The following is a 24,362-nucleotide window of genomic DNA, read 5'->3' on the forward strand; positions in this document are numbered from 1 at the left end:
CTATGTGTATCCTTGAGGCTTTCCCCTATTCTATTTATGTATGCCTTACTCTCCTTTCCAGAAAAGTGAGACATGGTCAATGTTCCAAATGTTATTTTCTCACATGTACCTATCTATACTGAGTTATAAAAGTTCCCAGGATTAGAAGTTGAAGTTAGAAATTCCATATAAGAGATGTAAGAAAGAAACCCTGACTGCTCTTAGGGATGGAGAGGGAGGAGGAGAGTGGGAGGGTGTTGGGAGGAGGGGCGGAAATGGAAACTTTTATAAATTAATAAACTTTTATAAATTAAAAAAACAACTTGCAAATAAGCAAAGATCAAGGAAAATAATTAAGTCAAAAAAACAAAACAACACACATGCATGCATGTACACACACACACACACACACACACAAAGAGATGTAAGAAATATTAGTCCCCTGTTGAATCTTAAGAGAAAAAAAAACCCGAGAAATAATAATTTTCAGGGAGAATTATAACTGTTGCATGTGTGAATGACAAAATAAAACTAAAAACTGCCCAAGAAATCACCAATATAATGAGAGAGAAAAGAGCCTGCAAGCTGCATGAATTTTGCAAATTCATACACAGTCCCACGGACTATTGATCCTTGCCAAGTGGGAGTCTGTTTTCACAGGTGTTTTGTCCTGAGGAAACCTGCTGAACAGGTAGTCAAATGCTGAGCCCAGACTAGGGGTTGCATGACTCCCAACAATATGGGAAAACATATGACCCAGGATAGGTAAAACAATCTTGTACAATAAAAGAACTTCTGGAGGTACCACTATCCCTGATTTAAGTTCTACTACAGAGCTATAGTGGTGAAAAATCTTAAGGTATAGGTACAAAAACAGACAGGTGGATCAACAGAATCAGATAGGACCTAGACGTAAGTCCACACACTTAGTGACACCTGATTTTTGACAAAGAAGCCAAAATTATTCATTGGAAAAAAGGGGAAAGCACCTTCAATAAATGGTGCTAGCTAACTGGATGGAGGTTGGTGTGTGGAAGAATGCAAAAAGGTCTATATCTGTTACTGTGTACAAAACTCAAGTCCAAATGGATCAAAGATCTCAACATAAAACAAGATAAACTAAATCTGACAGATGAGAAAGTGGAGAATAGCCTTGACTGCATTGGCACAGAAGGCAATTTCCTGAACAGAACATGAATTGCTAAGGCACCAAGATCAACAATTTATAAATGTGACCTCAAGAAACAAAAAAACTTCTGTAAGGAAAAGAACACCATCAAAAGGACAAAACAGAAGGCTACAGAACGGGAAAACATCTTCACCAACTCCAAATCTGACAGAGAGCTAATTCGTAAAATATATAAAGAACTCAAGAAACAGTACATCAATAAACCAGATAATCCAATTTTAAAAAATGGGGGTACAGATCTAAACAAAGAATTCTCAATAGAGGAATCTTAAATGGAAGAGAAACACTTAAAGAAATGTTTATATCCTTAACCATCAGGAAAATGCAAATCAAAATGACTCTGAGATTCCATCTTACATCTGTCAGAATGGATAAGATCAAAAACACAAGTGACAGCTCATACTGATGAGGATGTGGAGCAAGGGGAATATTCCTCCACTTCTGGTTGTTGTGGTTTGAAAGAAAATGGTCCCCAAAGGGCGTTACACTAATGGAAGGCAGCCTTGCTGGAGTAGGCGTGGTCTTGTTGGAGTAAGTGTGTCACTGAGGAGGCAGGCTTTGAGATCTCCTATATGTCCTGCCCAGTAAGACAGTTCACTTTGTGTTGCACTTAGATTAAGATATATCTAGCACCATGCCTGCCTGCATGGCACCATGTCCCACCATGATGATACAGGATTAAACCTATGAAAATGTAGGCTGCCCCAATAAATGTATTTTCTTTCCTTTTTCCAGAAAATTGGGAATCAAGCTAACTCAAGACCCAACTATGCCACTGCTGGGCATATACCCAAAGGGTGTTCCACCATACCATTAGGACACTTGCTCAACTATGTTCATAGAGATTTACGAGCAATAGCAAGAAAGTGGAACAACTTAGATGTCCATCAACAAAAGAATGGATAAATAAAATATGGTATGCCAGGCAGTGGTGGCGCATGCCTTTATTCCCGCACTCGGGAGGTAGACACAGGAAGATCTTTGTGAGTTCAAGGTCAACCAGGTCTACAAGAGGTAGTTCCAGGACAGGCTCCAAAGGTACAGAGAAACCCTGTCTCGAAAAAAAAAATGAAAGAAAAGAAAGAAAATATGGTATATGTATACAATAAAGTATAACTCAGCTGTTAAAAACAAGGATATTGGGCCTGCGGAGCTATGCTACCTGCGGCGGCTGGCCGCCTGTGTGGGTCGCGGCTTGGGCTGCGGGGAGCAGCGCTCCGCCTTGCCAGGCAACAGGTCCCCGGCGTCTGTGCAGCGCGACAGTTGAGGAGCAGCAGCCACCGAAGGAGTGAAGCCCTCGCGGGTGCCCCTCTGGATAATGCTCCCAAGGAATACCCTCCCAAGATCCAGCAACTGGTCCAAGACATCGCCAGCCTCACGCTCCTGGAGATCTCAGACCTCAATGAGCTCCTGAAGAAAACGTTGAAGATTCAGGATGTTGGCCTGATGCCAATGGGTGGCATGATGCCTGGTGCCGTCCCTGCTGCAGCAGCAGCCCCTGAGGTGGCTGAGGCAGAAGACATCCGCAAACAGAAAGAACGGACACACTTCACCGTCCCCCTGACAGAAGCAAAGCCCGTGGACAAAGTGAAACTCATCAAGGAGATCAAGAACTATGTCCAGGGCATAAACCTTGTGCAGGCCAAAGCCGAGGCCGAGAAGATCAAGGCAGCCTTGGAAGCAGTGGGTGGCACTGTGGTTCTGGAGTGACACCCCCGTTCCGAGGACTTTTGGACTATGTCCCTGGGACCTGGGCAAGGCCCGCTCACCCCTGCTTCACTCCCAGGTGGGGTGTTGGGAGCAACAGTTACTAACACTGGAGACCGAGTTCTGGGAGAGAGACAGGACGGACCTACTGTGATGGGGAGGCCCGCCACAGCTGTGCAGAGCTCTCCTGATTGCCTGGAGAACTTACAGAGTGAACACGCCCCTGTGGCTACTGAGAAAATACACTGTTGAGGATGGGAAAAAAAAAACAAGGATATTGAAGTAGGAGGCCGCTTGTTTGTTCCCAGATGCCCAGAATCGAAACAATCACTTTCGATTAATTAAATTAAATCACTGCTTGGCCAATTACTTAAGTGTATTGCTATCTAGCTCTTACATTCAGAATTAACCCATTTCCATTATTTTATATTTTACCATGAGGCTCGTGGCCTACTGGCAAGGTTCCAGCTGGCAGCTCGCATCTTTCCCCTCTGGCAGCTACATGGTGTCTCCCTGACTCCGCCTTCTTTCTCTCTCTATATTTCTTCCAGCCTGGCTATATTCTGTTAAGCCATTGGCAGAAAGTAGCGTCTTTATTCATTAACCAATAAAAACAACACATATTCAGAAGGACTTCCCACACCAGGACATCATGAAAATTTTTGGCTAATGGATGGAACTATAAAATATCATTCTGAGTTGAGGTAACCCAGACTTAGAAAGACAAACATAGCATGGACTCACTTATCAGTGGATATTAATGTTAAACTAAATGATAACCATGCAACTATCCACAGACTCAGAGAAGTAATGTAATAAGAGATAAAAATTAATAAAATTAGGGACAAAAATTGGTGATATCACAATAGACACCAAGAAAGTATAAAGAATAATGACATATTTAAAAAATCTGCACAACACTAAATTTAAGTAAGATAAGCAATACAAACAGATGTATAATTCATAGTGAAATAGATTCTTCCAACCAAGAAAAGCTCAGGGACAGGTACATATAGAACAGAATTCTACCAGAGTTTTAAAGAACAATTAACACAAACACTTCCCAAATTATTCTGCAAAGCAGAAAGTGAAGAAACATTGTATAATTCTTATAAGACCACAGTTACTCAAATACATAAACCATATAAAGATTCTACAAAAAAGAATTATAGACCAGCTTACATTACAAACATACATGCAAAATAATGCAACGCTTGCAAACCAAATACAAGAACACATTAAAAAGATCTTCATCCCAGAATGCAGCAATGATTCAACAAAAATAAACCAATAATTCTAATCTGCCATATAAACAGACAAAATGACAAAAACCACATGATCATCTCATTAGATTCAGAAAAAGTCTTTGACAAAAAAAATCCAACCAACCAACCAACCCAACACCCATTCAGAATAAAAATCCTTGCAAGACTAGGGATGTAAGAACAAAATGAGATCGTCTATTCTTTTTATACATATTCAATATATAGTACTTCGTCTTAGCTAGAGAAATAAGTCATCTGAAGGATATGAAGTGGGATATAAATAAGAAAGGAATAAGTCAAAGTATCTGAATACAAAATATCTAGAATAAACCTAACCATAAAAGTGAAGGACTTTGAAAATTAAAACTAAACCTCTGAAGAGAGAAAGACACTAGATAATGGAAAGACCTCTCTTGTTCATGAGCTGATAGAATACTGCGAAAATGACCATTTTACCAAAACTTTTCCATATTCAATGCAATCTTGATCAAAATTCCCATCTTCATTCTTTACAGAAATAGAAAACAAAAATTATCTGAAAATTCATATAGACATAGAAAAGACTCCACATAACTAAACAGCTTGGAACAAAAAGAACAATGTGGCTGTGAGATCTATTACAGAGCTAAAGTAATAAAAACAATATGGTATTGACATAAAACAAACATGTAGACTGTTTTAATTTAAAAAAATGACATGTGAAAGAAAGATGCCATGCGACAAAGCTCATATGGAAAGTTTTTTTTTTTAATTGGGGGAAGGGGAATACGGGAAAGGGGAAGGTGAGGGAGGAGACCAGCCTCTGGGAGTAGAAGTGGCAGAAGAGAGGAGAAGGGGAGAGAAGAGAAGAGAAGAGAAGAGAAGAGAAGAGAAGAGAAGAGAAGAGAAGAAACAAACATACAGAGAGAATGAAAGAGAAAGAGAAGAGAGGTGACCAAGGCCCATCCTTTATAAGGAAACATAAAAAGGGAAAGGGGAGAGGGAAAATCAGCTTCTGGGGACCAGAGAAGCAGAAGAGAAAAGAGGGAGGGAGGGAAGGAGTGAGAGAGAGAGAGAGAGAGAGAGAGAGAGAGGGAGAGGGAGAGGGAGAGGGAGAGGGAGAGGAAGAGGAAGAAGAAGAAGAAGAAGAAGAAGAAGAAGAAGAAGAAGAAGAAGAAGAAGAAGAAGAAGAAGAAGAAGAAGAAGAAGAAGGCAGGACCCTTTTAAAAGGGAACAGCGAATGGGCACAGGGAGTACTCTTAGTGACTGCAGCTGAGGATGTAACATGTCAGAACTGCAAGGGCAGGTCAGTACAGATGCCTGAATACTAACACATACCAACTACAAAAGTAAAGACCCAAACGTGAATACACGTAACTTCAGCCATTAAATATTTTGACAAAGATACCAAAAACATAAGCTTGAGTTAAGAAAGTATCTTCAATATATGGAGCTGAGAAATTGGATGTCCAAATACAGAAAAATGAAATTAGGCATGTATCTATCACTTTGCACAATAACTCCAAGTGGATCAAAGAGCTACACATGAAACCTGACACACTGAAACTGATAGAAAAAAAAAAGAAAGGCAGTATTCTACAAGATGTAGGTATAGGAAAGAACTTTCTGGATAGGATTTCATTTGTCAAAGAATTAAGGTCAAAAATTGACAAGTAAAACTAAAAGTTTTTTGAAACACAAAAAAACAGGTGAAGAATATGCCTATAAAATGTGAGAATATCTTTGTCAGGTATAAATCTAACAGAGGATTAATACCCAGAATATATAAATAACTCAAAGCAAAGATTAAAATAAATGACCCTCTCAAAAATGTACTTGGTACCATGAAAAGAGAGCTTACAAAAATAAAAACTGTTTAAGAAAAAATATCACCCCTCAAAAAAAAAAAGTTCACCGGCAGGCAGGGAGATTGCTGACCAGCAAGTGGCACTGATCCTGTAGCAGAAGATACAGTGGAGGGGTAAGTGTGTTCCTGACCCGCCACACAAGCCCGGTAAGGGAACACACAATTTTCCCGCCATCCTAATCTCCCAGGGTATTCCACAGGGGTGGCTTCCCCTAGCTAAACCCTCTCTCCTCCTACCCCATCCCTGCTTTCAGCCAGGAACCCCTTCCCTTCCTCTCTCCCTTTTTTGGGGCATAAAATCCTCCAACTCAGCCTGTGTGGGTGCCGTCGGGACGGGGCGGTAAGTGCAAATGGGAGGGAGTTCCTTTTGTTTTAATAGCCTGCCTGCAGCAAGGTAGGACTGCAGGCAAAGTGATTCCTGGCCAGCAAGGGGCACTAATCCTGTAGCAGAAGAACCAGCAGAGGGAAGAGCCATTGGAGAGCATCTGAAGAAAGAGATGGGCAGGCACCAAGGCAAGAATTCCTCCAACAATCTGAAATACAACATGAAAACACCAGATCCCAACGATCTTACGACAGAAGGACTTGAACACCCTATTCCGGAAGAAGTGGAAAACAGTGTCATTATGAAAGCAATACAGTCTCTTAAACAGGATATGAATAACTCAGTTAAAGAAATAGAGGAGAAATATAACAAAAAGATTGAAGAAATGAGTAAAGAAATGGAAGAGAAATATAACAAAAAGTTTGAAGACATGAGTAAACTCGTAAACGATACCCTGGGAAATCAAGAAAAAACAATCAAACAGGTAATGGAATCAGTTCAAGAATTGAAAACTGAAATGGAGGCAATGAAGAAAACACAAACCGAGGGCCGGCTGGATATGGAAAATCTAGGTAAACAAACAGAGACTTCAGGAACAAGCATAAACAATAGAATACAAGAGATAGAAGAACGAATCTCAGATTATGAAGAAAGCATAGAGAAAATAAACGCTCTGACCAAAGAAAACAGCAAATCCAACAAATTCTCATCACAAAACATGCAGGAAATCTGGGACATAATAAAAAAACAAATCTAAGAATAATAGGGGTAGAAGAAGGAGAAGAACTGCAGATTAAAGGTCCAGAAAATATATTCAACAAAATTATAGAAGAAAACGTTCCCAACCTAAAGAACGATATTCCTATGAAGATTTAAGAAGCATACAGAACACCAAATAGACTGGATCAGAAAAAAAATCCCCTCGCCATACAATAATCAAAACACAAAGCATTTAGAATAAAGTAAGGATATTAAGAGCTGCAAAGGAAAAAGGTCAAGTAACTTATAAAGGTAAACCTATCAGACTTACACCAGACTTCTCTATGGAAACCATGAAAGCCAGAAGGTCCTGGATAGAGGTACTGCAGAAACTAAGAGACCATGGATGCAAGCCCAGACTACTATGCCCAGCCAAGCTATTGTTCACTATCAACGGAGAAAACAAACTATTCCAGGATAAAAACAAATTTAAACAATATGTAGCTACAAATCCAGCCTTACAGAGAATATTAGAAGGATAATCACAACCCAAGGAATCAAGCACTCCCAACACTGCCTATAATAACTCAAACATCTAGCAACCCTTCACAAGCACAACTCAAAGAAGGAAAACACATACACTCTACTACCCCTCCCCCCAAAAAAATGACCGGAGTCAACAACCACTGGTCATTTAAATCACTTAATATCAATGGACTCAATTCACCTATAAAAAGGCACAAACTTAGAGATTGGATACAAAAACAGGATCCAACATTCTGCTGTTTACAAGAAACACACCTCAACCACAAAGACAGACACCTACTCAGAGTAAAGGGTTGGGAAGAGGTTTTCCAAGCAAATGGACCTAAGAAACAAGTGGGTGTGACCATTCGAATAACTAACAAAATCGACTTCAAACAAAAATCAATCAGAAGAGATGGAGATGGGCATTTCATACTCATAACAGGAACAATTCATCAGGAAGAAGTCTCAATCCTGAATATCTATGCCCCTAATATAAAGGCACCCAGATATGTAAAAGAAACTCTTCTAGAACTCAAGGCAGTCATCAAACCACAGACACTAATAGTAGGAGACTTCAACACACCTCTCTCACCAATGGACAGGTCAATCAGACAGAAACATAACAGAGAAATAAGAGAATTATTGGAGGTATTGAATCAAATGGACTTAACAGACATCTATAGAACACTCCACCCAAATAGGAAAGAATATACCTTCTTCTCTGCAGCTCATGGAACCTTCTTGAAAATTGACCACATACTCGGTAACAAAGTACACTTCCACAGATACAAAAAAATATTAGTAACCACCTGTGTCTTGTCAGATCACCATGGATTAAAGTTAGAATTCAACAACAAAGCTACCCCCAGGAAGCCAACAAACTCATGGAAGTTGAACAGTCAACTACTAAATCACCCCTGGGTCAAGGAAGAAATAAAGAAAGATATTAAAGTCTTCCTTGAATTTAATGAAAATAAAGACATAACATATTCAAACCTATGGGACACTATGAAAGCACTGCTAAGAGGAAAGTTCATAGCACTAAGTGCCCAATTAAAGAAAACGAAGAAAGCACACATTGGAGACTTAACAGCACACTTGAAAGCTCTAGAAAAAAAAGAAGCTGATTCACCCAGGAGGAGTAGAAGACTGGAAATAATCAAACTGAGGGCTAAAATCAACAAAACAGAAACACAGAAAACAATCTAAAGAATCAATGAAACAAAAAGCTGGTTCTTGGAGAAAATCAACAAGATCGACAAACTCCTATCCAAACTAATCAAATGGCAGAGAGAGAACATGCAAAATAATAAGATCAGAAATGAAAAGGGGGACATAACCACAGACACAGAGGAAATTCAGAGAATCATTAGATCTTACTACGAAAATTTATATGCCACAAAGTTGGAAAATGTAAAAGAAATGGACATTTTTTCAGATAAGTACCATATACCAAAGTTGAACCAAGAACAGGTGAAAAATCTAAATAGACCTGTTAGTAGCAAAGAATTAGAAGCTGTTATCGAAAATCTCCCTACCAAAAAAAGCCCAGGACCAGATGGTTTCAATGCAGAATTCTACCAGAACTTCCAGGAAGAGCTAATAACTATACTCCTTAATGTATTCCAAAATATAGAAACAGAAGAGTCATTGCCAAACTCCTTTTATGAAGTTACAGTTACTCTGATACCAAAACCACACAAAGGCACAACCAAGAAAGAGAATTACAGGCCAATCTCACTCATGAACATCGACACAAAAATTCTCAATAAAATAATGGCAAACTGAATCCAAGAACACATTACAAAAATTATCCATTATGATCAAGTAGGCTTCATCCCAGAGAGGCAGGGCTGGTTCAACATATGCAAATTTATCAATGTAATCAATCATATAAATAAACTGAAAGAAAAAAACCCTATGATCATTTCATTGGATGCTGAAAAATCATTGGACAAAATTCAACACCCATTTATGATAAAGATGTTGGAGAGACTGGGGATACAAGGATCATACTTAAATATAATAAAAACAATATACAACAAGCCGACAGCTAACATCAAATTGAATGGAGAGAAACTCAAAGCCTTTCCACTAAAATCAGGAACACGACAAGGCTGTCCACTCTCTCCATACCTCTTCAATATAGTGCTTGAAGTTCTAGCATAGTAATAAGACAACATAAAGGGATCAAGGGGATACGAATTGGAAAGGATGAAGTTAAACTTTCGTTATTTGCAGATGACATGATAGTGTACATAAGCGACCCCAAAAGCTGTACCAAAGAACTCCTACAGCTGATAAACACCTTTAGTAATGTGGCAGGGTACAAGATCAACTCCAAAAAATCGGTAGCCCTCCTATACACAAAGGATAAAGAAGCAGAGAGGGAAATCAGAGAAACATCACCTTTCACAATAACCACAAATAGCATAAAATATCTTGGGGTAACTCTAACCAAGGAAGTGAAAGACCTATTTGACAAGAACTTAAAGTTTTGAAGAAAAAAAATGAGGAGGATACCAGAACATGGAAAGATCTCCCCTGCTCTTCGATTGGGAGAATCAACATAGAAAAGTGGCAATTCTACCAAAAGCAATCTATAGATTCAATGAAATCCCCATTAAAATCCCATCAAACTTCTTCACAGACCTTGAGAGAACAATAATCAAGTTTTTATGGCAAAACAAAAAACCCAGGATAGCCAAAACAATCTTATACAATAAAGGAACTTCTGGAGGCATTACCATCCCTGACTTCAAACTCTATTACAGAGCAACAGTGTGGAAAACAGCTTGGTATTGGCATAACAACAGAGAAGTCGACCTATGGAATCGAATAGAAGACCCGGGTATTAACCCACAAACTTATGAACACCTGATATTTGACAAGGGAGCTAAAGCTATACAATGGAAGAAGGATAGCATCTTTAACAAATGGTGCTGGCATAACTGGATGTCAACTCGTAGAAGAATGAAAATAGATCCATATCTATCACCATGCACAAAACTCAGGTCCAAATGGATTAAAGACATCAACATTAATCTGACCACTTTGAACCTGATAGAAGAGAAAGTGGGAAGTAGTCTACAAGATATAGGCACAGGAGACCACTTCCTAAGCAGAACCCCAGGAGTGCAGACAATAAGAGAAACAATGAATAAATGGGACCTACTGAAACTGAGAAGCTTTTGTAAAGCAAAGGACACTGTCAGTAAGACAAAAAGGCTACCTTCCGACTGGGAGAAGATCTTCACAAACCCCTCATCAGACAAAGGTCTGATCTCCAAAATATACAAAGAACTCAAGAAACTTGACACTAAAACCCTAATTGACCCAATTAAAAAATGGGGTACTGATCTGAACAGAGAATTCACAACAGATGAACTTCGAATGGCCAGAAGGCACTTAAGGTCATGCTCAACCTCCTTAGCGATCAGGGAAATGCAAATCAAAACAACTTTGAGATATCATCTTACACCTGTCAGAATAGCTAAAGTTAAAAACACCAATGATAGCCTATGCTGGAGAGGATGTGGAGTGAGGGGAACACTCATCCATTATTGGTGGGAATGCAAACTTGTGCAGCCACTGTGGAAATCAGTGTGGTGGTTTCTCAGGAAACTGGAAGTCAACCTCCCTCAGGACCCAGCAATTCCACTCTTGGCAATATACCCTAGAGATTCCCTAACATACTGCAAAAGCATTTGTTCAACTATGTTCATAGCAGCACTATTTGTAATTGCCAGAACCTGGAAGCAGCCTAGGTGCCCCTCAATAGAAGAATGGTTAAAAAAGGTGTGGAACATATACACATTAGAGTTTTACTCAGCGGTAAAAAACAATGACATCTTGAATTTTGCATGCAAATGGATGGAAATAGAAAACGCTTTACTGAGTGATGTAAGCCAGACCCAAAAAGAGGAACACGGTATGTATTCACTCATAAGTGGATTCTAAACATAATTAAAGGACTTTGAGCCTGTTATCATGATCCTAGAGAAGCTAAATAAGAAGATGAACCTGATGAAGATTATATAGCTATCTGCCAGGAGGTAGGAAATAGACAAGAGCCCCAGGTAACCTCGGGTGCATGGGGGGGGGCGTGGGAGGGTTGTTGGAAGGGGAGACGGTTAGAGAGAAGGGAGTAGGGGAGGAACGGGGAAAACTCGGTGGACCGGGATGGGGGGAGGGAGGAAGGATGAATATGGGATCAGGGAAGAATATATTTCAACTAAGGGAATCATTTTAGGGATTACAGGAGACTTGATTATATATGGGATCCCAGGTCTAAAGAGAAATCCCCAGATTGTTCTCTGGACAGAGGAGAGGGTGCCTGAACCGGCCTTGGCCCATAACCATACTGATGAATATTTTGCTTATCACCATAGATCCTTCATCTGGAGATGGATGGCGATACAGACGGAGACCCACATTGGAGCACCGGACTGAGCCCCCCGAAGGTCCAAATGAGGAGCAGAAGGACGAAGAAAATGAAAAAGGAAATAAGGACCGTGAGGGATGCTATCACCCACTGATACAAGGGGAAGGATCTGATGAGAGCTTGCCAGGGCCAGTTGGACTGGGACTGAACGAGCACGTGATCCAACCAGATTCTCTGAATGTGGCCGGATTCTCTGAATGTGGCTGGCCCGGAGTTTTTCTGAAAATCCATTGACAATGACACTGGGACTTGTTTCCTCTGCATATACTGGATTTTGGGGATCCAGTCTGTTTGGATTCTCACCTTCCTGGACCTGGAGGGAGGGTGAGGAGCTTGAAGTTCCCACAGGGCAGGAAACACTGACTGCCCTTAGGGACGAAGAGGGAGGAGGAGAGAGAGTGGGGGGAGTGGGAGGGTGTTGGGAGGTGAGGCAGAAATGGAAACTTTTATAATTTAATAAAATTACTTTAAAAAAACCAAAAAACCCAGGATAGCCAAAACAATCTTATACAATAAAGGAACTTCTGGAGGCATTACCATCCCTGACTTCAAACTCTATTACAGAGCTACAGTATTGAAAACAGCTTGGTATTGGCATAAGAACAGAGAAGTCGACCTATGGAATCGAATAGAAGACCCAGATATTAACCCAGAAACCTATGAACACTTGATTTTCGACAAGGGGGCTAAAGGTATGTAATGGAAGAAGGAAAGCATCTTTAACAAATGGTGCTGGCATAACTGGATATCAACCTGTAGAAGAAAGAAAGTTGATCCATATCTATCACCATGCACAAAACTCAAGTCCAAATGGATTAAAGACATCAACATTAATCTGTCCACTTTGAACTTGATAGAAGAGAAAGTGGGAAGTAGTCTACAAGATATAGGCACAGGAGACCACTTACTAAGTAGAACCCCAGTAGCACAGACAATAAGAGAAACAATGAATAAATGGGACCTACTGAAACTGAGAAGCTTCTGTAAAGCAAAGGACATTGTCAGTAAGACAAAAAGGCTACCTTCTGACTGGGAGAAGATCTTCACCAACCCCTCATCAGACAAAGGTCTGATCTCCAAAATATACAAAGAACTCAAGAAACTAGACACTAAAACTCTAATTAACCCAATTAGATAATGGGGTACTGAACTGAACAGAGAATTCACAACAGATGAACTTCGAATGGCCAGAAGGCACTTAAGGTCATGCTCAACCTCCTTAGCGATCAGGGAAATGCAAATCAAAACCACTTTGAGATACCATCTTACACCTGTCAGAATAACTAAACTCAAAAACACCAATGATAGCCTATGCTGGAGAGGATGTGGAGTGAGGGGAACACTCATCCATTATTGGTGGGAATGCAAACTTGTGCAACCACTGTGGAAATCAGTGTGGCGGTTTCTCAGGATACTGGGAGTCAACCTCCCTCAGGATCCAGCAATTCCACTCTTGGGAATATACCTAAGAGATGCCCTATCATACTACAAAAGTATTTGTTCAACTATGTTCATAGCAGCACTATTTGTAATAGCCAGAACATGGAAACAACCTAGGTGCCCCTCAATAGAAGAATGGTTAAAAAAGGTGTGGAACATATATACACATTAGAGTTTTGCTCAGTGGTAAAAAACAATGAAATCTTGAATTTTGCATGCAAATGGATGGAAATAGAGAATGCCTTACTGAGTGAGGTAACCCAGACCCAAAAAGAGGAATATGGTATGTACTCACTCATAAGTGGATTCTAGCCATAGTTAAAGGTCTGTGAGTCTATAATTCGTGATCCTAGAGAAGCTAAATAAGAAGGTGAACATGAAGAAAATCATATAGTTATCCTCATGGATATTAGAAGTAGACAGGATTGAGAGGCAAACTTGGGTGCATGGGGTGGCAGGGTGGAAGTAAGGGGAGATGGTTAGGGAGAAGGGAGAGGGGGAGGATTGGGGATGGCTTGGAGGAATGGGAGGGGGGGAGGAAGGATGGTTATGGGAGAAGGGAAGTTTATATCTCAACTAAGGGAGCCATTTTAGGGTTTGCAAGAGACTTGATTCTGGAGGGGTTTCCAGGCCCAGGGAGAGGTCCCCAGATTGTTCCCTGGGCAGCAGAGGAGAGGGTGCCTGAACTGGCCTTTGCCCATAACCATACTGATGAATATTTTGCATGTCACCACAGAACCTTCATATGGTGATGGATGGAGATAGAGACAGAGACACATATTGGAATACTGGACTTAACTCCTTAGGTCCAAATGAGAAGCAGAGGGTGGGAGATCGTGAGCAAGGAAAGCAGAACCAGAGGGAACCTTCATCCGACGATGGATGGAGATAAGAGATGGAGACCCACATTGGAGCACTGGACTGAGCCCCCGAGGTCCAAATGAAGAGCAGAAGGAAGGAGAACATGAAAAAGGAAGTCAGGACCGCAAAGGGTGCGTTCACCCATTGATACAAGGGGACTGATAGAATGAGAGCTCACCAAGGCCAGCTGGACTGGGACTGAATGAGCATGTGATCAAACCAGATTCTCTGAATGTGGCTGACATGGGGGCTGACTGAGAAGCCATTCACAATGGCACTGGGTCTTGTTTTGTCTGCATGGACTGGCTTTTTGGGATCCTGGTCTGTTTGGATGCTCACCTTCCAGGACCTAGAGGGAGGGGGGAGGAACTTGTATTTCCCACAGGGCAGGAAACCCTGACTGCTCTTGGGAATGGTGAGGGAGGAGGAGAGGGAGTGGGGCCAGCGGGAGGGTATTGGGAGGAGGGGAGGAAGTGGAAATTCTTTAAATAAATAAATAAATAAAAATGTTCACCATCTTTAGTAATTAGGGAAACACAAGTCAAAAGAGCTTTAAGATTTCATTTTAACTCAGTCATAATGTCTGAGGGAGTTTGGATAAGAATGTCCCTCTTAGGCTTATACATCTGAATACTTAGTAATGACAGAGTGGCACTCTGTGAGGTTAAGAAAGATTACTAGACATAGTCTTGTTGGTGAAAGTGTGCCCTTTTTGAAGGAGGAAGTGTATCACTGGGGGTGGGCTTTGAGGTTTCAAAAGTTCATGCCAGACGCAGGTTCTCCTTTCTTTCCCTTCCCCAAGTCCTCACCCTTTCTCTCTCATACCTTTCTCTGCCTACAGATCTGAATATACCTATCAGCTACTGCCAAGCACCATGCATGTGGCCTGTTTCATACCATGATAATAGATTAAACCTCTGAAAATGCAAGCAAGACCACAATTGAATGCTTTCCAAGAGCTGCCATGGTCAGTGTCTCTTCACAGGAATTGTACTAAATGCCTGTGAAATTGTCAGGAAACAGGCCTGACCATGCCGTTGCTCAGAGGAAATAGGAAGACTTTGGAAATTTGCTGTAGAAAATCAATTAGACACCCCCACCCCATCAATTGGATCCTGAAAGCTACAAGTCCCACTCTGCCTCCAAACCCTCCTATCCCCCCACCCCTGCGACCTCAGAGGAACTGAGGTTGTGATTGCACAGAGTGGACCAAGAGGTGAGTAATCACCCACCCAACTGGAAACCCTACTCTCTGAGTCAGGGCAGAAGTGGAAGCATAAGCAAGTGCATGAAAACTCACAAGGAATAATCAAAATTGGCAAAAAAAGTCAACCTGTCAGCAGACCAAAACACAGTAACTAATGATGCACACTCCTAGTCGATCACAACATGCCAGCAGTGACTGCCAGTTTCGAAAAGGACCAACCAAAAATGTTCTTGCTGCAGCTTTATTTCCCTAACTCCATAAAAGCCCTAAACGTCCCCCCCCCTTTTTTTTTTTACAATAAAGAGCCTTTACATTGGAATGTTTAGGAGTCTATGTCATTGCCTCTGCATCGTCTCACCCCTACAACTCTAACTGGCATCCAACATGGACAGACCTTTTCCTTTTGCTTGCTTTTTGGATCCTCATTACCCTCTTTTGGGCATTTTTCTTTCTTGCTTGCTGTCCTCATTGCTGTCTACATCCCGACTCTCCGCTGGCTTCTTGAGTTTGCCCCCTTCATTTGTTTTCAGTGAGTTGACCCCTAGTTTCATTTTCTAAGACCTTGGTGAGTTAGGGTTTTCTTTCCTATTCCTATGTTTTCTTTTCTTTCTCCTGTTTGTCTTCCTGATTAGGAACTCTCCATTGTAACTTGGTTTGTCCCCACATAAGGGCTGATCTCTTGGGAGGTAGAACCAATAAAGAACAGGTCCTTTCAACCCAGAAACAAAATTTGAACACACGGCCAGGGCCTAACAAACCGAAGAAACCCCTCACTACAATTAGCACACTCGGTTTGCCAACACTGCTTTCCCTTTCCCTTCAGTCCTTGTCCTCACAGGGACTCCATTGCAGCCTGAGGGCAACTGATGACTTTTGCCTGGGGCCACTCTCCAGAATTATCTGAAGGTTCTCTTGCTTTAAGGGGAGTTCTGATTACTCTTTAGAGTACAGACTGTTGGACTTCCCTTCTTAGTATCTCTTCTCAACTAATCCAGTTATGTGACCACTTATTAAAGGCCATTAGGGTGGTGGCTGGTCTCTCAATTCACAGAAAGGCTTTGGTTGGTTGATTGTGGTTGAATACCCTTTCCCTTCTGGGATAGGAATGCTCTCCTCAGACTAGCTTGAGCCTGGAGCTGAGCATGGGGACTAAGATGCAGTTGTTGCTGTTCACTCTGTGTCATTGGCTGCTTTCTCTTTGCTGCCCCTCCTCACAGGATTCTCCTGGGGCCCATCATGAATGGTACCCCTCCCCTGGAGGATGGGACCTTCCCTTCTGTTGACCGAGAGTTCTGTCCTACCAGGTCCCATATCCATTTAGTTCCAAATAAACACACAGATGCCTACATTAATTATAAACTGACTGGTCTATTAGCTCAGGCTTCTTACTAACTCTTATAACATATAAGCCCATACTTCTTGTCTGTGTTAGTTGTGGCTTGGTACCTTCATCGGTGAGGCAGTCACAACTTGCTTGCTCTGTGTCTGGCTTCCTCTCTGTCTGGGTGATGACTCTAGACTTCATCTTTCCTTTTCCCAGAATTCTCCTGTTCTCATTGCCCACCTTTACTTCCTGCCTGGTTGCTCTGCCTATACTTCCTCCCCCCACTTTTTTTTCTTTTCCTTTCTTTCTTTCTTTTTTTTTTAACAAAACAAGAACTCTGAATTGAATCTCCCTTGTTTAGCATTCTTCCTGGCCATGATCCATACAGCTTGTACTCTAAACAAAGAAATTTATCCATAGTCCATTTTTTGGAAATGTGGACATAGGTTTCTAGGCTACTTCCTGCTGATTGGGAGCACTTATAATCTTATGGGGACCTAATGAAAATTTAGAATTATGGTCATGTCCTGACTGGAGTATCCTGTGAGGCTTGATCATCTCAGGCAACAAATGGCGCTAACATGGACAACTAAATCCGCTTACAACCTGAGAGAGTTTGAGAAATAATTCTAGACAAAAATGAACAGAGTTAAGAATGGCTTCTTGGTAGCATTTTCTCAGGTGAGTTCTGTTTGCTAGAGGCAAGTAAATATCATTTAAGATAGGTTTCCTGACTCAGATTTAGCTGTAAAAATGTTGCAGCCCTTTTAAGAGGTCCCATCACAAAACACTTCAATAGTGCTTATAAATAACCAATAGCATGCTTCTTGGTGGTGGCAGGGACCTTGAAACTCCATAGTGTTGTGGCAATAAACATGGCTCTGGCCATAACTCTGCCTTGAGGCTAGAGTCTCAGAAAGCTAAGGAATGAGCTGGATCCAGCTGTCAAAACCTCAGTTTTAATCCTTGCCTTATTGCATAAAAAATTAAAGACTCATGTGGTCAGAAAAAGAGAGATATACAGTAAAGATAGATTCAAAGATGAAGAAAACCTCGAAACAGTTCACAATGTGTTTAAAAATATATGTAGGCTTGGGATTGAAAAGAAAGGATAAAGTCCTTAAAATAAGAAAGAAAGAGTAGTCAGGTGTGGTGGCACACATCTTTAATCCCAACACTAAGGAGGCAGAAGTGTGCAGATCTCTGTGAGTTCAAGGCCAGCCTGATCTACAGAGTGAGTTCCAGGACAGCCAAAGATACACAGAAACCCTGTCTCAAAAAGCCAAGAATTAAAAAGAAAAATAAAAGAAATAGAGTTAAAAATAAGCCACATAAAGATAAAAAATATACAGAGAGTCTGAATACTGCATATTATTGTGTTATCTGTAAATTGTTTGATGGCTGAGGAAGGAGCACATGCTGCTGAAAGATATTCTATTATAAATGCTGCTGGATTAATCTAACGTGTATATTTTGAAAATGCCTTGACTTCAAAATTTAAGTCAAAAGGTATGTTACTTTGGAGAAATGATTTTGTTTCTGTTTTCATAGGAAATGAGAGGCTGTGGGTTCATTTTGGGCTTAGAAAAATCAGGTTTGATCAAGGACGACACCCTGAGAAATCTCCAATAGGAGCAGATGGCCCAGATGTCTGAGATCTTCATCCAGAATAGGTTCAAGACTGCTGCCTGAGATGATAAAGCCTCACAGGATACTCCAGTCAGGACATGATCATAATTAAAAATTTTCTTTAGGTCTCTATAAGATTATCAGTGCCCCCAATCAGCAGGAAGTAGCCTAGAAACCTATGCCCACATTTCCCCAAAATGGACTATGAATATTTTTCTTTTTTGGAGTATTGATTACAAGTTGTATGGATCATGGTCAGGAAGAATGCTAAACAAGGGAGATTCAATTCAGAGCTCTTGTTTAGTAAAAAAAAAAAAAAGTGGCGGGGGAAGTGCTGTGGGACAATGGTTTTACCCTGTAAAGATTGTTTCTTGTACTTGTTTAATAAAATGCTGATTGGTCAGTAGCCAGGCAGGAAGTATAGGCAGGGAAACCAGGCAGGAAGTAGAGGTGGGGCAATGAGAACAGGAGAATTCTGAGAAGAGGAAAGATGCAGTCTGCGGACATCACCCAGACAGAAAGGAAGCCAGACACGGGGTAAGCAAGTTGTGGTGCAGGAGAATTGTCTCTATTCTGTCAATCATGTTTTAAATAAACGCTGATTGGCCAGGCAGAAAGTATAGGCGGGTTAACCAGACAGGAAGTAGAGGTGGGGCGATGAGAACAGGAAAATTCTAGGAAGGATGAAGCCCATTCCTCTCAGTCCTCCCCAGACACCGAAGAAGGAAGATATGATCCGCCCTGATGAAAAAGGTACTGAGCCATGTGGTCAACATAGATAAGGATAATGGGTTAATATATGTTATAAGAGCTAACACAAAGCCTGAGCTAATGGGCCATTCAGTTTATAACTTATGGAGACTTCTGTGTGATTTTCTTTGTGACTTGCCAGCTGTGGGAAGTGGGCAGGACATAAACCCCAACAAGTCAGTCTTCATGTTACAAAGTTGTGACTGCCTCTCTGAAAAAGGTACCAAGCCATGTGGCTAACACATGGGCTAATATAAGGGTTAATAGGAAGCCTTGTCCAGGGGGAGTTAGAGAATGCTGAGAGGATAAACCACTCTCAGGATATTCTTGGTTCCATGGCATGCTGTCTCGACTCAAGGCTGTCCAATTAGTGAAAACCCAAAATTCTTTTGACCCTCCCCATTTTCTTCACTTTTCCACAATGACTATTTTTCCAGAAGGTAAAACCACTAAAGGATTGGTAGACACTGGCTCGATGCCACTATGGTCTCACTCAATGATGCCAAAGCCTTCCCATATTGGAAGTTCAAGGATGGCCCCATCACTACTGGGACAGGTGGCAACTCCACCTCTAAGACCACTGTTCACTCAGTTTATTGGAAAGACTTAGATATTAACCAAGGCAGATTCCACCCTATTGTGTCAGATGTCCTACATGCCCCTTGGGGATGGGACCTTTTGGAAGAAATGGAGCTGACCTTACTCCTGATGACAAGGCCTTTTTATGAGGATATACTGTCTCGTGACATTATGGGCCAATCAGATCAACATCCCTGCTTCCCTCACTATATAGGGCCTAACCCCCAATTCTAAGGGTCACTGACCATCATTCTAATATAGTTACCCCAGAACATATGACCTTAAATTGGCTCACAAACAAAACAATATGAATGGATCTGTGGCCTATTGTGGATCCCAAATTATCAGCTTTAAAAGACTTGGTTAGAGCGACTTTTCCTCGGTCATATTGAACCATCCCATAGCAGGTTCAATACTCCAATATTTGTTACTAAGGAAAAGTCAGGCAAATACCATCTGTTACAAGACTTGAGACAAAGTAATGCACAAATGGGAAAAATGGGGTCCACTCTGATGGGCTTGCCACACCCAGATACTATCCCCGCAGGATGGCATATTTTAGTAATAGACATTAAAGACTTATTTTACTGCTGGTACTACACGGTAAAGAGTGGTTTGCCTTTACACTTTGGGAGCCTAATGTACATAATGTCACTAATGGAAAATCTTTCCACAGGGCATAAAAATCAGTCCCATAATTTGTCAAATTTATGTTGAACAAGCCCTAAAAATTATTCCTCATGACATATTGGTAATCTACTATACGAATGATATCTTATTGGTATACCCACACCAAAAAAAGTGTTCAAAAATTATTCTCCAAACATTAAATAATTTAAAGACTCTCCATTTTCACATAGTCTCAGAAAAAATACAATGGATGCCCTCTTTTTCTTTCTTGGGGTACCAGATTAGTCACACAATACATTCACTCAATGCCTCCATTGAGGTGTGCCCAAGGTTTTCTTATGCTAAACTTCAGGAATTGTGTGCCACTGTTAATTGTCTCAAACAATTTCTCCCTATTACTGATGAAGAAATGAGAGGTTTGTTTTCCCTACTGGAAGGCCATTCCCCACTTCTGATGCTGTAACTGTGACAGAGGAAGCTAAGGGGGTGTTGACAAAGGTTAGCCAGCTTGTTTATCCTGCCTCCCTACAACAGTATGACCCAAATGCTCCTTTAATGGTGCTTGTCCTATGAACAGAAAATGGAGTCCTGGGTGTGTTCTGGCAATCTGGCACCATATGGATATGCTTATCTCATTCAGAATTAGGGCACCTTACCTCTAAATTTGATATAGCCTTCATTATTGCTCACAAGGCATAAATAACTGCAAGGAAAATATTGGAATGGGGGTCAGACAAAATCATACTCTCTTCTCCATTCAGGATATTCGGTCTTTATGGACAGACTCTCTCAATTTTCAACAAATAATGACAGGTTTTCCTGGCACACTGGATAATTATTTCCCTCAGGACAGATGACTTTCTGCCCTCTCCCCTTTAAAATTAAAGATAAAAATTATTCCACACCACCAAAAAAAATACCATCCCCTAGGATGCTACAGCCTTTACAAAAGCAAATAAAACTAATTTTGGGTTCATAATAATGGGAGTTAAGCATAAGGAAAGGGCCTACACCCAACTAAATCCTGGATCAGTACAATTGGGTGAGTTATTAGTGATCCTTATGGTACTGGAAATGATCCAATCAGAATATTTTCTCAGATAGCCACTATGCCACATAAGCATGCAAAATAATATTATTGCAAAATTTAAGTCCCAAAAGGATTTCATCTCCAAAACCATGCAAATAGTTCAAGACTTATTACAGTCCAGAGAACAATCTGGCACATATTCCATATTAGATCAGAAATGGGACTGCCAGGAATGCTAGCAACAGGCAACTAAAGAGTAGACTGTAATTATGACTATGACAGTGTCCTTGCCATTGTTGGAACAGACTAGACTCCCCCATCAGTAATTTCATTTGTCCCCTCAAAATTTGCACAGGCTTTTACCTGGTTTAACCTTGTCCAGCTGTAAACATTTAATTAGAACCTATGTAACAACACAAGTTGAGACATTGGATTTGTCTACCACATTCTTTGGCCAAGTATGGGATCACACAAAATCCCTGCTCAACCCCTCTAAACTTATTTGAATGGTACCTAATGGGAGGGGTGGTGGTGGCTTAAGTGTCTCCTACAGCTAAGACCCTGACAACAGCAGGTGAACAAGGCAACACTCCAGGTGTTAATGGAACACACTGGACCAAAACCTGCAAGGGAGGTGGTTCATGCTTGACTAATGCAGATACAAAATGTCATTTAAAACCCTAGTTCTCTTAAAAGTCTCCCCTTGTTTCTGACTTCTTGGGACCTTCCAGAGACCCAAACATTCAAGGACTGGTAATTAAAGACAAGAGAGAGCCTGTCTGGTAGGTCAACCTAAGACAGTCACAGCCCCAAATGCTAGGAGGTCCCAAGGTAGAGTTCTAAAAACCCATAACTCCCACTAGATCACCCAATGAAAACAAAATAAAATAAAAAGGGTAAGATAATGCAGGATAATGATGGAAGCACAAACAAGAACATGCAAGTTCACAATGGAATAAGCAAAATTGGCCAAAACAACTGGTCAGCAGACCAAAAGCACAGTAACTAATGACACACACTCCTAGCCAATCACAACATGCCAGCAGCAAATACAAGTTTCAAAAGGACCAACCAAAAACATTCCTGCAGCAGCTTAACTTCCCTAACCCCATAAAAACCCCCGACCCTTTTAAATAAAGAACGTTTGCATTGGAATTTTTCAGTGTCTGTGTTGTTGCCTCCACATCTTCTCACCCCTTGCCCTCCAGGAGATGGGGATTGCACAACAGGCAGCAGCAACAAGCCCACAACAACTATAGTTCTCTAGTCCCTCAGTACTGAGGCAAAATTCCAGGCCCCTCACACACCTTCCTCAGCTTCTCTAGTCAGTCAGCAGGCAAGCTTCCTGCATGTAGGCTGCTCTAACACCCACATCCAATAGATTAGACCCTGTAGCTATAAGTCTTACTCTGCCCCCAGACCCTCCTACCCCCTCCCCGTCACTTCAGAGGAACTCTGGAGCACAGACTGTGACTGCACAGAGCAGACCAGGAGAGCAAAAAAAGAGAGTAAGCCAAGAGAATGGACCCAAAGACACAGACAGCAATGCCAGGATTAAAACAAGAGGCAAAGACACTGCCACTATAAATAGGAGGAAGAGAAGCATAGGCACTAATGCAAGAATTCATTCAATGATCTAAAAAGCAACTTGATAACACCAGAACTCAGTGGTCATACATCAGGAAGATTTAATACAGAAGAAGCAGAAGAAAACAATTTTAAATGTAAATTTATGAGCATGATGGACACCTTTAAGGAGGAAGTGAAAAATTCCCTTAAAGAAATGGAGAAAAAGATAAACAAAAAATTGGAAGAAATGAATAAATCTCTTTAAACAAAAACAAGAAAAAACAATCAAAGAGGTGAAACAAATAGTTCAAACAATTCAAGACTTGAAAACTGAAATAGAAGCAATAAAGAAAACACAAACTTATGGAATTCTGGATATGGAAAATCTGGATAAATGAACAGAAATTACTGATATAAGCATAACCAACAGCATAAAGTGATGGAAGAGAGAATCTTAGGTGTTGAAGATACTGTAGAGAAAATAGAGTCATCCGTCAAAGAAAATGTTAAATCCAACACATCCTAAACACAAAACATACAGGAAATCTGGGACAACATTAAAAGACCAAGCCTTAGAATAATAGGGACAGAAGAAGTAGAAGAACTCCGGGTTAAAGGCACAGAAAATATATTCAACAAAATCATAGAAAACTTTCCAACCTAAATGAGAATATCCCTATAAAGGTACAAGAAGTTTATATAACACCAAATAGACTGAACCAAAAAAGTCCCCTTGCCATATAATAAACAAAATGCAAAACACACAGAACAAAGAAAGAATATTAAGAGCTGCAAAGGAAAGAGGTCAAGTAACATATAAAGGCAGAACTATCAGAATTACAACCGACTTCTCAATGGAAATCATGAAAGCCAAAAGGTCCTGGACAGATGTGCTGCAGACACTAGGGGACCACAGATGCAAGCCCAGATTATTATACCCAGCAAAGCTTTCAATCATCAATAATGGAGAAATTAAGACATTTTATGACAAAACCAGATTTAAACAATGCCCATCCACAAATCCTGCCCTACAGAAAGTGCTAGAAGAAAAACTCCAACCCAAGGAAGCTACCTACACCCACAAAAACACTGGCAACAGATTACCTAACACCGGCGAACTCCAAAGAAGGGACGCACACAAACACTACCACAAAAAATAACAAAAATTAACAATCACTGGTCATTAATATCTCTTAATATCAATCTACTCAATTCACCATAAAAAGACACAGAATAAGAGAATGGATATCAAAGCAGGTTCATCCTTCTGCTGTATGCAATAAATATACCTCAACCTCAAAGGCAGACATTATCTCAGAGTAAAGGGTTGGGAAAAGATTTTTCCAATCAAATGGTCCTAA

At 40.8% G+C, this 24,362-nt stretch overlaps 1 protein-coding gene and 1 pseudogene across 2 annotated transcripts in view; one reads left to right on the plus strand and one right to left on the minus strand.

Moving 5' to 3' along the window:
* The window catches only part of Lrif1 (ligand dependent nuclear receptor interacting factor 1), a 71,456-nt gene that overhangs the window by 20,056 nt on the left and 27,038 nt on the right, over nucleotides 1–24,362 (minus strand). The gene's annotated exons all lie outside the window — the stretch shown is intronic.
* On the plus strand, nucleotides 2,318–3,244 carry LOC125406438 (large ribosomal subunit protein bL12m pseudogene; annotated as a pseudogene).

The sequence above is a fragment of the Myodes glareolus genome, chromosome 17, assembly GCF_982192425.1.
Source record: "Myodes glareolus chromosome 17, mMyoGla1.1, whole genome shotgun sequence".
In the NCBI taxonomy this organism is placed as follows: domain Eukaryota; kingdom Metazoa; phylum Chordata; class Mammalia; order Rodentia; family Cricetidae; genus Myodes; species Myodes glareolus.